Source organism: Protopterus annectens, chromosome 4.part1 (assembly GCF_019279795.1).
Source record: "Protopterus annectens isolate FY-2018-M chromosome 4.part1, PAN1.0, whole genome shotgun sequence".
NCBI classification, from domain to species: domain Eukaryota; kingdom Metazoa; phylum Chordata; order Ceratodontiformes; family Protopteridae; genus Protopterus; species Protopterus annectens.
In genome coordinates, this window is record NC_056734.1 from 541,433,930 (window position 1) to 541,450,158 (window position 16,229).

General features: G+C 42.8%; 1 long non-coding RNA gene across 1 annotated transcript in view; it reads left to right on the forward strand.

Annotated features, from left to right (window-relative positions):
• Positions 1 to 16,229, forward strand: part of LOC122800952 — a 917,013-nt gene that overhangs the window by 803,485 nt on the left and 97,299 nt on the right. The gene's annotated exons all lie outside the window — the stretch shown is intronic.

The following is a 16,229-nucleotide window of genomic DNA, read 5'->3' on the forward strand; positions in this document are numbered from 1 at the left end:
TTTTGTTTTTCCAGATTTATAATATGTGTATGATATGAGGTTCAGATCAGTTGAGGAAGAATGAAAATGGATAACACAGATGGAATGTTATGGTGAATACATCAACTTTTTATATAAAATGTGTAGTATTTCCTCTTGTGACTTGAGTTAGAGTGTTGAAGTGATAGAGAGGCACTTTGCAATGCTGCTTTTTTCTGAAGCTTGCCAGTTGTTTTGAAATAACTACTGCTGTTAGTTGACTACAACTCCTGTAAAATTGTGTGACTGTGCAAGCAGGAAGTTTACATGTGAAATCTAATCCAAACTGGAAACTTCAGAATCTGAAATCTTAAACTGTTAGTGGTTCAGTGTTGCAGTAATAACACCTTGGGATTTCTTGCTTTGGAAGCCCTTGTCTGGTCCATATACCAGAGACTTTAATCCCCTCCTCTGTAATGTTAGACTGTCCGAGTACAAGGGTGTTTGGCCAGCATCATATTTATATATTGTTTTCTTGTTGTCTTAGCCCATTAGTACCTTGCAATGTCATTGGGCTGTCCAAAACCAGAACTTAGATCAGCAAAGGTAAGTACCCCTTTTTGGGAACTATTCTGGCTTTTACCAAGATTTTTTTTATATTGATTTGTATGTCATTTGCCAAATTATAGGTTTGCCTAGTGTGGAAAGGAAATCCCCCATAACGACTTCCACACACTTTTTTTCTCCAAGACCTAGAATACATGCCCTACTCTCCCCATTGTTCTGGTTTTAATTCAAGAACTATAAAGAGTGGGGCCGAGCCCAAAGATAAGGAAAGGAAATGTCTGTGGCCTTCACACATGGGTGAGCCAAGTTTTCCTTGTAGGAAGAGAGGTGTCCAAAGACAAAGAATTTTATTTGGCAGTTCGCAGTCTTTTTGCATGTTACAGTCTACCCAGATTTTTCATCAAAGGAGGAAAGATGCATTCTCAATTCCCTCCAGTGACAGAGCACTCAGCAGAAGTTTGCTATGCTGTCAGCATTATTGATGTTTGTGTGGGCAGAAGGACTTGGGTAGCAGATGTGTTTGGGATCATTTTGGAGACACGAACATCTGACTTTCATTCCATCTCTACCTTGGGGGAGGGCACTGTCCCTAGGGGTTTTCAGCTGTCCACAGGCTGTGGCCACTCACCTGTTGGCTGAGGCATCTGATACCACACACAAGGTCAAACAAAAAAAGGCTGTTTTCAAATTAGGCCTTATGGGTCTGTCAGACTGGGCCTTACTCACCCGGCCATGTTAGGCTGACTTGAAGATGTCATGGATTTTATTTTCCAAGGTATGCAACCCTGGTAGGACCCCTGCTTACAGGATCTTCACATGTAAAAAGAAAAAGGGCAACCCCCCCATCTTCTGGTTCTTATGAGATTTATGAGGATGATCTAGCATATGTTGACTATTTCTTCAAGGTTGTATGCTTACAGAGTCTGATGAAAACCTTGCCTCAGCTTCACCATCTGAGGATTTCATCTTCAGACAGACCTTCACAATATGAGAGAGTTCTTCAACTGGTAGGCTGAGGATTATCCCTAATCTAAAAATAGATTGTTTCTCGGACTTCATGAGCACAATCTTCTAGGCATTCTGCCACTTTGAGGTGATGGATATTTTTGACGTTTTCCCTCCAGCCTGACTGCCATTCACCTGCTCCAAGGAAGTAGTCCACTTTATTGGTTCCTGGAGTCCCATAAATGGCTTTTCCAGAACCCAATTGTACACTCTGATGTGGTTTCATAAAGTCCCAAAGGAGCCAAAGATAACATCTCTGGAAAACCCTTGCTTAATGAGAAGGAGGGTAGAACCCTTGATAGATTGGGTAAGAAACTATGCACTTCTGCTACCCTGACCTTTACAACTCTGAGTTGTCAGTTTCATATGGTTAAATTCCAGGAAGTCCTCTGAATCAAATGAAAGAAAACGTGAAGGAGATGGAAGATGGAGCTCTGCAGAAAAATTTGTTAGAACTTTACATCGCCTGTTCCCAGGTAGCTAAACGTTCCTTACATTGAAGCATCTAGCAAGGCGGCAGCATCTTGTGCATTTATAAGGAGGCATTCCTGGTTAAGAGAGCAGACTCTTCCAGTAAAAGCAGAAATCTTGGATGCACTTTAAGACCTGGATTTTCTGTCTGACACAAGATCCAAGCTGCAATGAAAAAACAGAGGATTAAGCCAAGTCTCTTCAGACTAAGGACCTTCTTTGGGTACTGCCCCCAGGGTTTAGGCGAAATTACCCTACAACTTTTGTTTTCCTGTCTTACTGATCATATTGAGTTAGAGAAGGACTAGTAGTCACAGACAACAAAAGAGATGGGAAGTTGACCAGAGACCAAAGGTTAGTGGACAGTGACCCCAGTGGGGGTCTAGCCATGACTCAACAGGGCCTCTCCCCGCCTTCTTTCCCTTAATTCCTCCACCAAAGCTAGGAGGGAGACTATTCCTCTTCTTGGAAAAGTGGGTAGAGATTAATCAGAATCAGTGGGTCCTTCAGATCATGAGAGAAGGCTATAAGCAGTAGATTACTATTTCTCCAATTCAAAACAGTATTCCTCTACCTCCGAAGGACATCTCAAGGCGGTACAGGTTTAAATCAAAATTCTCCATCAGTGCCCCATGCAACCAGTCCCATTAGGGACAAATGACATATGGTTGCACTCTGGGTTTTTTTTTAGTCCCAAGAAAATAATGGATTTGGAGATTGATAGTGGAGTTGTCAGAGATAAACTAATTTCTTGTAATCCCCAAATTCCGAATGCTCACCTTCCAGAAACAACTGATACTTTCCCCTCGGGTCTTCATGGTCACTATAGGTCCTAGACACTTGCCTCCACATTCCTGTAACAAAGCTGCACAAGAGGTTCCTCCATTTCAGCCAAGGTGGGAAGCATTTCCAGTTCTGTGCACTGCCCATTGGCTTCTTCACTGCTGCAGTGGTATTTGCAAAATGTCTGGCTCCAGTAGTTGTACACTGTAGACTTAGAAGGGCATTTAGATACATCCTCTAGCTGTATGACTGTTCACTCCAAGATTCTTCTGTAGAGGAGTTGCAAGCTTCCCTCAAATTGACAGTGTCTACCATTACAACCCTGGGTTTCTGTCTGAACATATAAATTTCCAATCTAACCCCTCCCCCCAAAAGTGGAATTCTTAGTTAGATGCAGAAAAGCAAATATCCTCCTTCCCCCAAGTTATGGTCCACTTTCTAGCTACATACTTCCACAAACTTTGCCAGCAAGGGTCAGTGACAGTCGGAGAGATCCTTAGATCTTTAGAACTTATGTATCTTGCTTCCTGCTGAATAGTGTTGCCAAGCTAAACATGAGGAAAATGCAGTGGTACCTAAAGAATGTGTGGTATCTTCTTAGGCACCCTCTAGCTTTCAAAGTAAAGCCACTCAAATATCTAAGAAAATAGCTATCATGATGGACAGAAGCCTGCCTACAAAACAGTGGTGTTATCTTCCAGTACTTTTCAGGCAACCAGATTATAAACACAGATTCCTCAGACATGGCGTGGGACACTCACTGAAGGGGTCTTCAAGTAGAGGGACAGTGGGACACAGCACTACTCTGAACATGTCAGTCTAAATGGGATTTTTGAATTTACAAAAGCATGATGGCATTTAAAGAGTTATGGAAACCAGGGACACTTTTTTTTTTTTTTGTAAGGTCAGACAACACCACAGTAATGTACACAATGAGGGAGGTACCCATTCCTACTCTGCCCTAGCCATGCAGCTCTGGGAAATGGCACCAACTATGGGATTGCACCTGGTAGCACAATACCTCCTAGAAGAGATCAACACTCTGGCAAACCATCAAGCAGGTCTACCTTAAACCCTCACGAGTAAGTGCTAAAATGTCAGTTTTTGCTAAGATCATAAGGTTTTGTGGATCACGCCAATAGTTAGACTATTTTACCTCAGAAAAAAATGGCAGATACGAAGATACTGTGTAAGGGCCAAAGACAAACAGACCTGGAAAGCATTCCTTCCCATGGACAGATTTATTTCTGAGCGCTTTCCTTCTTGTACCTCCCCTCCCCAGATTACTAATGAAGATCAGGAAGGAAATACCGAGGGTGATCTTCGTAGCACCTTTTTCGACGCACAGCATGTGTATATGAGAACCATTGCTTCTTCCACAGGAGGCGGACCTCTTGGTACAGAACATGGGAAATACCACACACCTCAACATTGACCCCTTTGAAGTTGGCAGCCTGGATGGAATGGTCCTTCTCCCTCACAATCAGTTATTCAACAATGAAGTCTTCTTTATCTCAAAAGAGGCAAGATGTCCAATCACTAGAAAATCTTGCATCTCAAAATGGAAGAGATGTGATATCTGGTGCAAGAACCAAGGTCCTTTAACCTTTACTTACAAATCTACCCTTGGTTCTTACTCACCTAGTGAAACTTTTGTTTAAAGGACTTTCTTATTCATTCATCCAAATCCATGCGTCTGCCATCTTGGGGCCTCAGTTTAGTTCAGGAGAAGCTCAGAATTCGGTCCTTTGAGCCAGCAGCTATTTTAGATTTCAAATTTATAACTTGGAAAACTTTATTGTTAGTGGCCATCACCTCAGTTCAAAGAGTTTCATAATTGCAGGCACTAATTTGTAAAGTGCATTTCCTAAGATTTCATCCCTGAGAACTAATCCCATATAATCCCCATAATGCCCATGGTGGTTAATGAAATTGCCTTAAAGTAGACTATTCATCCATTTTCCTTCCTTCCCCGCCCTCAGAACACAGAAAAGGGAGAATTTTGTACTCCTTAGGTATTCATGGGTAGCTTGATTATTGACTGGACAGATTTAAAACTTTTAGAAAGTCATGTCAGCTTTTTTTTTTTTGTGGCTTTTCCACATAATAAATTCGGAAACCTGTCAGCAAGTAGATGATTTTTAAATGGATCTCCAATGAAATCAGCTTCTGTTACAGGCACTATAGTGTGCTACCACTCCACATTAGAACTTATTCAACAAGAGCTGCTACCACCATGGCATTTTTCATCAAAGGAATGCCCACAGCAGGAATTCTAGAGGCAGCTACCTGGTAATCAGTCCACACTTCATCCAGGCATCATCTTCCAGAGTCGGTACAGGTTTCACCTCTGGAGTCGTGCATGGCCTGTTTCCTCCTCTTAGCTTCAACTTCTTTTCTACCCTTCTCTTCAGCTTTGGGGATTCTCATAATGAATTGTTATTGCAATAGTGAAACACAAATATAGTGCAGTTGTGTATATTTACCATAAATGTAAATATTTGAATGTTTTCACTGTTGCAGTAGTTTCCCCTCGCTTCTTCCCCTTCGTTTCAGCTATGAGTTGAGAAGGGCATCCCCTATCTTATTGTGTGCTTTGTATGTCCCCTCCCCTTTGGTTTTTCACTTCCTTTAAGTCCCACTGACAATGCCCTGCTAGTGTCAGTGGGATAGTTTAGTGTTATGAGCTCAGAGTGTGAGCAGTAGTGCTGAGTGGGCAAGAAAAAAACGGAAATATGGCATCAGCTGATGAATTTAATGCCTTGACATCCTGATGTCAGAGAGGATGTTGTCCGCTGGACCATGAGGAAGGGATTAAAGTATGTGGTATTTGGGCTAGCCAAGGCCTTCCACAACAGGAAATCCTCAAGTAGTTATCACAGCAACAGTGCAAACACTGTTTAAAATCTACATTTATGGTATGTATACACAGTTATACTTTCAGTTCCAAGTATAGAAAAAAAAACTTACAAAGAATACCTGACACAGTGAGATAAAACATTGGTCATCTGCAGAACTACCATGGATGTAATACCAAAAAATTCTGGTCCTCCCCAAAGATTTAATCCATGTAGGGACAAAAACAATTCAAATCCTTCACCTAACCTCTCCCCACCCACTTGAATTTGCAAGTTTATTTAATACTTAATAGACAGCATATTTGCCCTTAACAAAACCCACCAAAACTTCAATAATATCACTACTTCCCTCCCACTGCTACATCTCTGTTCAGCTTAAAAACTGCCACAACTTTAGATATAAAAAAATTACTTCAAGATCTCAAATCATGCTCAACATCCACTTTTAAGCTCCAACCTGAATTTCTGAAGGAAGCAGACAGTCTGATAGCATACCCAGTATCAGACCTTGTATATAAAAGTGCAAGAATCCTGTGCTGCTCCTCTCTGGAAAGTCACACACAACCCACTACATAAAGGGTGAGGTGGGGGTAGTGGACTCAACAGAAATATCCAACTTTATACCCATTCCCATCCTGTCCCCTTTGTCAAAGATTTTGGAAAAAAGTATCCATAAGCAACTGCTTTGACACCTTCAAAAACAGCTGGTGACACTTACACAACACGGCTTTTGCCCAGTGCATAGTTCTTCTACTGCCCACATGTCCTTCCTGGACACCAGTCCTAGGACAATGGCTTATTTGTTTTTTTGTTTATTCCTAGACCTATCCAAGACGTTTAACACTGTAACACAGAAAACTCCTGTGCTGAATACCTTCCCTTGGCCTCTCACGCTCTTCTGTCATGTATGTCAGAAGCTTCTTGTCCGACAGACTGCAATCTATTGAATGACTCTGTACCTTGTCCCCTTTCCTGCCAGTTACCAGAGATGTACCCCAAGACTCCATTCTCAAGCCTGTTCTGTTTAATATAGTCACCAGTAATCTTTATGCTACTTCTCAAAAAGCCTCATACCATACACAAATGACTCCACTTTTATTTGCTGCTCTGATAGCCCAGCCTATCTTCATCAAGTGAGTTAAGTGTTTAACTCCATTTTAAGATGGCTTCAACATGCTCAATTACTGCTCAACCCTCACAAAAAAAAAAAAAAAAAAAAAAAAAATTGCTACTGCCCCCCCCCCCCCAAAAAAAAAAAAAAACTCGCATAGCCTTGACAATAGTAACTTCACATTCACCGCCCTGAGCAATGGACTTTTAAGCAGTATCTCATACTAAATTGATGGCATGACCATAGATGACCTCCTGAAATTTGACAGTTGTATTCTAAATGCAGTTTAAAAAAACACCAAGAGTTAGAAGCACTTTTCACAGCATAAACTAAAGGAACTGTAGCTTATACTTAACTTCTGCCATCACTTCTGTATAGAGTTACGCATGCATAACAAATCTCCATACCTTGCTAAAAAGTAAATTTGAGCAGTGTTGCAATAAGATTGGACACATTGCTAGTAGCACCCCCCCCCCAATAAAAAAGCTACTACTGTACTGCACTAAGAGCTAAATCAGTTAGAACTACCTTACCATCTTGCATATACCCAGTTACTCACAGCACAAAAAAAAATCAAATGGTCCTTCAGCCTGCTCTGCTGTTAGTACAGTTCTCCAGTATTGCAAACCACAGTGTTCTTAAGATCAGATGATAAACACCTTACTGTACACAAACCAAAACAGTATGGCACCAGTTGATGAGTTTAATACCTTGACATCCTGATGTCGGAGAGGATGTTGTCCACTGGGCCATGAGGGCACTCTTTTGATACTCTTTAATATGATAGCAAGGGCTAGTAGTTTACTATAGTTATAGTAAAATTCATTTATTGACTAGCAAGTACACTGCCTGGGTGCAGCAAAAAAGAAACAACCTGAAAGAAAATCAACTAGAAAAGATGAATAGAAAACATTTACTGGGAATAATACTGCAGCTGTTCATCAAAAGCCAGTTCAAGCTCCAGCTTTGGTACAAGAGATGGCTACCAGTAATTTAGAGGAAAAATAAATCAAATGGACTCCTAGCTGGTTAAAGTAAATAAATGAAAACATTGAAAGAGTGTATCAACTCAGACATCAAAAGGCTGGAAAAAATGGGATGAAGCTTTAAACAGTTATTCAGATGAACTGATAAAACTGCAGAAATCCGAGGTTGAAAAGAAAAGGCTGGCTGAATGAGACTGTTTCAATAAATGATAGAAGACAGAACATGCAGGGAAAACCTGAGATGTTCTTTTGTACTAGAAAAATGGGAAGGAACAGACTGTATTTATTTTATGACAGCAGAAATATACAACTAGGTAAGTATTCCTCAGCAGGATGTGTTAATTGAAAGGGAACATTGTCTGTGTACTGCAAACATGGCCATGAAAAAACAGCCAAGATTTGTGCTAGAGCAGATGCAGTCATACCAGCAGAATTAGTTGACAAAATTGTGGCAGAAGGGCAAATTATTAAAAATGAGTGTCTTTGTGGAAAATTATTATTCTCTGTATACCAGGCAGAAGAGAAACGGATTTCACACAGTAGTCAAGGAATATTGAGAGGCAGGTATAAGATTCAAGCTCTTGTATCCAGCTGTCTTCAGAATATTGTTTTCCTGAATCATCAGTCATTTTTTGATGCAGAACAGGCTAAGCATGAAATACAAATGTTTGTTCTACAAAACATTAGCCGTCAAGTAGAAGGTGGACTCTGCTTCTCATTCTTCTGATAATAACCCTTTTCCAAAGGAAAATGCTTGAGAGAGAGGGAGGAAAAAAAGCAGTTTAGTAGAAGAATTTTGGGAGTACTTTGGACTTGAACCAGAATCTGGGTTTAGGATATGGAGATAGAGATGAACTGGAAGAAGACGGTCAACCCTGAAATTAGTGAATAAATGTGAGACTATATAACGCATCAATCATGTTTGTAAAATATGGCTTTATAAGAAAAATGGCTGTGAAAGATTAGACTTTGTTGCCATTGTTGAACTTGTAAGGAGATGTAAAGGCATATATCCCATTTCATGTCATTAATGTTTGAAAGTGCACTAAAAGGGGAAAAAGTAAGTAAAACCATTTTAATATTTTTATAATCCATTTCATGGTATAAATGACATGCAGTAATTCACGTTCATTGATTTGCATTTATTAGAACAGTGTGTAGTTTAGTTTTGTTTAAAATTAGCCAGTGCATATTTTCTTACGACTAAAAGCTTTTTTTTTTTTTTTTTTTTTTTTTTTTTTTAAGTATACAAGCTATTTTCACGTCTGGAAGGTGAATAACGATAAGACAAGAACAGACAACAGATAAACTAGGAACACTGGCTTTAATGTGTGCCTTAGCATGGATGACCTTAATTTTAGATTAGGTAATATTTGTGGGCGTAGCTTTCAGTTTGGGGCAGTCTTTCCCATCAGGGGAGTTCAACTTCGTTATTTGAAGATGTATGTAGTTTTGTGCATTTTAAGTTAATAGGTTATGGTTCTGTGTGTGTTAAGTACAACAGTCTTGTAAAATGTGACATGGGTTCCATTGAGATGACCAGAAACAGTCGTGCAAGACTAATGTACCAAACATAAGTGGTTGTATGTAAAACAAAGCTGGAAATAGACATTTAAAAAAGCTTTAATATATAATAGATTGCAATAATAACATGGTCTTCGTGTTTCACTGTTGCAATCACATTTGGGTTATCCCTGCCAGGATATAGCCCTCAGCAGACCCGAATACCAGAGACTTAGTATTACTGCGTCGGTTGCTGTCGCTTGATGACTGACGTCAGGTCGTCAGTAGTATAAAGTAAGGCAGCTGACGTCATTACATCAGACTTTCTTGCCATGTAGCCAGAAGCAGTTCACACAAGTGTTGGATAGCCGCTACCTGAGTTTTCATCTCCGATTTGAAGTTGAAGTCTTCTAAAGCTAAGTACCCCATTGGGGAGCCTTTTTTCTTGCACTAACAGATGTCAGAAAAAGTTAATTGTCTCGCCTGTGGAAAGCAAATACCACACCGAGACTTCCACTCTTACTCAGTCACTTATTTAGGCCCAGACCATGACGTTCCCCATTGTCGCTTCTGTGCTTTGTTCAATGCCAGAACTATTTGTCGTTGGGCCCTTATTGTAGCCAGATTACAGTCCTCAAATTCTGATATGGCTTCAGTAAGCCATCCGACAGCAGCTCTTCCAAAAAAAGATAAAGATCAAGACAGCACAGGTCCGAACCTACTGACGATTCTTCTGCTAAGCTAGTCGTCAGTCCTCTGGTACTCAGGTGCTTTTGCAGCCCCTGATGCCCGCTTCATTTGATTCGCAGGCCGCTAACGAGACCCTTTTGGAGTCTGGTATGCCTTAAACTCTTCTTAGACTAAGGATCCTGTGGTTGTCTCTACCTTGGATGGGTCCCGAGCTGGTGAGCAGGCACCAGCTTCCGAGGAAGTCCTTCTCACTACTGAATCTCGACACAAACTGGCATCTTCTTTTGCGGCTACCGTTCTTTCAAAAACTACCGAGTTTCTTAGGCCCAGGGTTTGCACCACACCTAAGAAACTGATGACCCACTCTAAGGCGCCTGCTACCTTGCCTCAGTCTCAAATGCTTAAAATGGCGGAAGACCTTGTCATGCTGATCAGGGGAAGCCAAGCTACTCCCTCAAAAAGGAAAAGAGATCTGTCCCCTGTAGTTTTGTCTGAACAGGAGTCCGATAAATCTGATGCATCTGACTATGAAAATATGCAACCCCTCTTCACTTATGAGCATTCTGCTGCAGAGGACTCCCTTCCTTTAGCCTCTCCCCCAGAGGATTTTTTTCTTTGGGGAAACCCTGCATACTTTAAGGGAGCATTTCCAATGGGATAGTCAGGACTATCCTCAGTCTAAAAAGAGACACTGGGAATTCCTAGATCTTCCACAAAACAGACCCGTAGCCATCCCCCCAGTCCTGGATGTTGTGGATGATGTTTTCCTTGAATCCAGCTCTACTCCTGATGCCCTACCTCCTGCTCCCTGAAAACCAGACTGGTACTATAGAGTCCCTGACTCACACAAATATCTTTTTAAAAATCCAACAGCTGACCCGGAGGTCATTTCTCAAGGGCCAAAAGGGATTAAAGCAACCTCTGCTAAGAATCCCACCCCCCCAACAGGGATTCCCGAGCATTGGACAGATGGGGTAAAAAAAAGTATACACCTCAGCTACTCTTGCTATCAGGGCACTAAATTGTCAGTTCCATATGCTGACAGATTTACAAGACTTGATGCATTCTGCAAGTCAAATAACTAAACACACTTTACACTGTGGTTTTGATGCCTTAGAAGCTTCTTGCAGGGCAGCAGTCACTGGATCTGTCATTAGAAGACATGCATGGCTTAAGGAACAAACCCCTGCCAGACCATGTCAAATCTAAATTGTTGAATGCCCCCTTGCACAAAGATAATTTATTTGACACTAAGGCAGAAGTCTTAAAAAAGATCTATGCAAACAGTTAAGGATTTCTTACAGGTCCAGCTCCCTAGGTTCAGCAGGCATTGTCCCTCCAAGCACTGGTCCTTTCCTGCACCGAGTAAACTGGCCCAGCCTAGGCCCCATGGAAACACCTCCCAGACAGCAGCCCCAGGGAATGCAGAAATCTAAGCAGTGGACTACCTCCACTTCAAAACCAGGGAGTTCTAAGCCACCCCCTTTTGGTAAGAACTCACAATGACTCTCATCCTCCAGCCCCCCCCGCCCATCTTCACTTACCCCTAGTAGGGAAAACTCTCCTTTTACTCAAGCGCATGCACCACCATTACGAAGGACCAATGGGTTCTGAACATTGTGTCTCAGGGATACAAGTTTTCCTTTCATACCCTTCCAACCCCAAAAGAGTTCCCAAATCTATCACCAAATCAGTGGGCAGAGGCTCAAAAGCAAATCTTTTCCCTGCTCTCTGAGAGCAGTAGAACACGTTCCTGCAGAACAGGTAGGCCAAGGCTTCTACTCCATACTTTTTCTGGTGCCCAGAGAAGAGGGCACCTGCTGCTCCATCCTCAGTCTATCCATTCTAGACACCTTCCTGGTGATCCCGAAATTTAAAATGCTCGCCCTCCAGCAGCTGCTACTCATGCTGTCCAAGGATGCTTGGCTGGTCACTGTAGATCTAAAAGAGGCCTACCTCCACATTCCTATCAGAGAATCATGCAGGAAGCATCTCTGCTTCAGGACAGGATCTCAACACTTTCAGTTCCCTTTGGCTTATGTACTGCTCCTAGAGTTTTCACAAAATGTCTGGCTCTGGCCATTGCCTTTTGCAGACAAAGAAATATTCAAATTTACCCATACTTAGACGACTGCCTTATTCAAGCAGACAGCCAGGAAAAGCTGCTCAAGCACCTGGCCTTTGTAAAGACCCTACTAACCTCCTTAGGGGTACACTATCAACAAAAAGAAATCCGAACAGGTGCCCACCCAAAGGCTAATTTTCCTGGGAGCAAGTCTGGACACAGGATCCCAGATGGCATTCCTAACACCAGAGAAACAAATTTTCCTGACAGCCTACTTCTCTCAACTAACCAGCAGGCCCCAGCTATCCGCAAGGAAGATCCTGGAAGCTCTGGTGTTCATGGCATCTTGCATACTACTCATTCCATATGCCAGACTGCATATGAGGAAACTTCAGTGGTACGTAAAGAGCCTTTGGTGTCAACACTCTCAAGACCTGGAAACTCTTCTACTTATAATTCCTTGCCTCAGAAAGGAATTTCTTTGGTGGGCAACTGCATGCTCCCACAACAAGGGACTGCCCTTCTCCCCACCCCCGCCACCCAGACCCTCACCACAGACTCATCAGACTACACTTTGGGTGCACATCTGGATGGCAGGTGCGTACAGGGCCGATGGAGCCCACAGCAAATCCCTCTGCACATCAGTCAAAAAGAGATGATGACTGTGCAGAACACCTCGATAGCTTTCAAACCCCTTCTCTCTCCAGGGGTTTTCCTGATCAGAATAGACACCACTGTGATGTGGTACATCAACAAGCAGGGAGGGACTCACTCTTACCCTCTATGCAGGCTGGCCATGATCCTTTAGCTCACAGCCTCTTCCTAGCACAGTACCTACCAGGCTCTGTCAGCCCTCTCGCAGACAAATTAAGCAGAAACCTTTTGGACCCAAACAAGTGGCAACTCAACAGAAGTACCCTCACAACTCAGAAATGGGGAACCCCAAAGGTCGACCTCTTTGCCTCCCACACCAACCATCAGCTCAGCAAATTCTGCACCAGGAAGCATCACTGCATGGCTTGGAAAGTGGATGCCCTGTCTTTCCCCTGGGTCAGTCTTATCAGTCTATGCCTTTCCTCACCTTCCTCTCATCCCCAGGGTACTGCTCAAAATAAGGGAGGGAAAGCCAAGGACCATTCATATAGCTCCAAATTGGCCCCAACAGCACTGGTACCCCTTTCTGCGCAGCCTGTCCTCGCTGCCTCCTTGGCATCTTCCTCAGATTCCAAACCTCCTGACCCAGAGGGAGGGGGAATTCATGTATCCCCAATTGCAGGCACTCAGTTTGGCTTATTCCCTAACCCCCAACCAATCTGCCATCCTCAGTAAACAGTTTCTGGATGTTATCTGTGAGGCCAGACATCCTAGCACCAGAAAGTCTTTTGCAGATAAATGGAAAAGGTTCTGCACCTGGATCCAGGCTAAGGGAGCCAATATGGCAGTCCTGCACCCCTCTCATCCTGAATTACTTAGCTGACCTACTACACTGGTCTCTTTCTCCTCCATAAAAATTCATGCCTCTTGTATTTATGCTCATTTTCCCACTGAGCAGCCCCTTTTCTCACACCCTTTGATCAAACAGTTCCTTAGATGTGCTAGCAACTTGAGGCCCCCCAGAAGGGCTCCAACACCAGCTCGGGACCTTAACCTTGTCTTTGAAAAGCTCACCCTGCCCCCTTTTGAACCAGCTTCTTCTGCAGAGCTAAAATTTCTCTCCTGGAAGACAGCATTCCTTCTGGCCATCACTTCAGCCAGAAGAATCTCTGAGCTGCAAGCACTCATGGCTGTGGAACCCTTCATCATCTTCCAGGCAGACAGGGTATCTCTCAAAACTAACCCATCCTTCATGCCCAAGGTGGTGTCCAGTGTGTCTCTCAACCAATTCATTCATTTCCCCACCTTCATTCCTAATCCCCAGAACCAAGGGGAAAAGATGCTTCCCTTTTTCGATGTGTACAGACAGCTCAGATTCTATCTGGACAGGACTAAATCCTTCAGAAAGTCTGATGAATTGCTGGTTAGCTTTGCTACAGGGGCAGAACGCAAAGCCATCTCCAAGCAAACCATTTCCAAATGGATAGCATACTGCATCCATTTCTGCTACAAACAGCATGGAAGGCCTCCCCACAAGGTGGTCAGGACACGCCACCAGAGCAGCATTCCTCAGATGAGTCTCCACCAGGGACATCCTGGAGGCTGCCACCTGGACATCTTTTCACACCTTTACCAAGCATTACCCACCTGCCTCTCTTCTCCAAATCCAGGGTAGGGTTTGCCTCTGCAGTCTAGCAGGCATCCTTGCCAGCCCATAGTTTCCTTGACTGCCTCCAGCCATTTCTGTAGCTTTGGGAATCTATCCAAATGTGATGACTGTAATAGTGAAACACTGAAAAACATAGTACAGTTGTGTACATTTGCCATAAATGTAGATGTTCGAGTGTATTCACTGTTTTAGTCCTGGTTTCCCTCTCTCCCATCCCCCTTTAGTCTCTCTCTGCTTTTATTACCATTCTTCCGTGCTGTTCTCCTTTCCATACAAGGGACATATTGGTATTTATTTTCCACTTGTGGGGTTCTTCCACCAGAACCTGGCCTCCTACTTTGTTCTGACCGGTTAGAGCAAGAAAAACTGATGTAATGGTGTCTGCTACCTTACTTAATACTACTGACGACCTGACATCAGTCCTCAAGTGACAGCAGCCGATACAGAAATACTAAGTCTCTGGTGTTTGAGCCGGCTGAGGGCTACCCTGGCAGGGATAACCCAAATTTTATGACTGCAACAGTGAATACACTCTAACATCTACATTTATGGTAAGTGTACACAACTGTACTTTCTTATCATAATGGCTACACTGACCATATTTTGGAAGGTGAATGGCCTCACAGGTATAGACTTCTAGGTAAGAGTATTGAATTATATTAAATGCAGAGTGCATATAGTACTCCATGAGACACATCTGGAGATATCAGTGTTGTGGAACATTTTCAGTCCATTTCAGGTCTTTCCGGGATTTAAAATTAAGATAAAACAAAAGCTGTAGCTGTAAACTGTATATCCACACACAAATTGGTTCATCAGTACCCATGTTTATGGGGACACAGTGCAATGGAGTATGGGTTGAAAATATTATATTGTGGCAGGTAAGGATATGTGAGATGGGACTAAAAAATATAATACAACTGAGAAACTGGAAGCTCTTGTTTATCGGTATGGCTAGCAAGATACAAACAATGGAAATCTTTAGTCCATGTATTTTTATGTACAGGTCAGGCATATTTTTTATCAACCAGAGAAGTTGTGGGCAACAAAGAGCTGAAGAAATTTATCTGGGAGGGGAAGAGGGCAAGGGTCAAATGGGATAAGTTGATCCTTCCTTTAGGATTACCTGATTTAAAAGGATTTTATAGAGCACAGTGTTAAGACTCATATTCATAACACAAGCAGAATGCTATAATTCAGAGTGGGAAGGGATGATGAAGCAAAGGGGAAATTCAAGAAGGTAGGAGAGAGTGGGATTTTGGAATACACATCCTTAAGGAGAATAACACCTGTACAGTACATAAATTCATACAGTAGCAGAAATTATTCTAAGAACTAAACCACCACGAGAACGGAGAAAGGAGGTTTTGCCAATGGAGATTACTACACTTAGGGGTACAAAGAATAGACAAGGGGGCTGCAACTTTACTAGAGAAAACTGACATAGAAACCAATGTATTGGGAGCAAATAAGTAGAGAGAGAGAGGGAAAAGTAATAAAATGGAAGAGGCCCAGAAGACAGTTGGACTGCAGGCTTTTGAGTCTTGTCTTCCCAGTCAGGGATTGATATCAGAGTATAGGGAAAGGGATATGGGAATCCCAAGTGGAAGACCTACTCTGGTATAGATGTCCTTCATGGATGCATCTGCAGTCATAACAAGTGGGTTGTCCTGTCGTCAGGCAGCCCTGCAGTCGGCCGGATTCCAAAGTCCGGGTCCGGCTTCGGCTGATGTCGCACTCCACCCGACGTCATCTCTGTTGGTCTTCGGGTATAAAAGCATCAGCCGACGCCATTTTCCTCAGTCTTTCTTGCTGCGTGGCGCCCGAAGCAGAAGCTGTTCGCAAGTGCCGGTCGGTCGGATCCAGAGATTACTTCTACCGAATACTACTTCGAAGACTTCTAAAGCTAAGTACCCCGTTGGGGACTCTTTCTTGCCTCAGCCGATGTCAGAAAAAGTTAACAATTGTT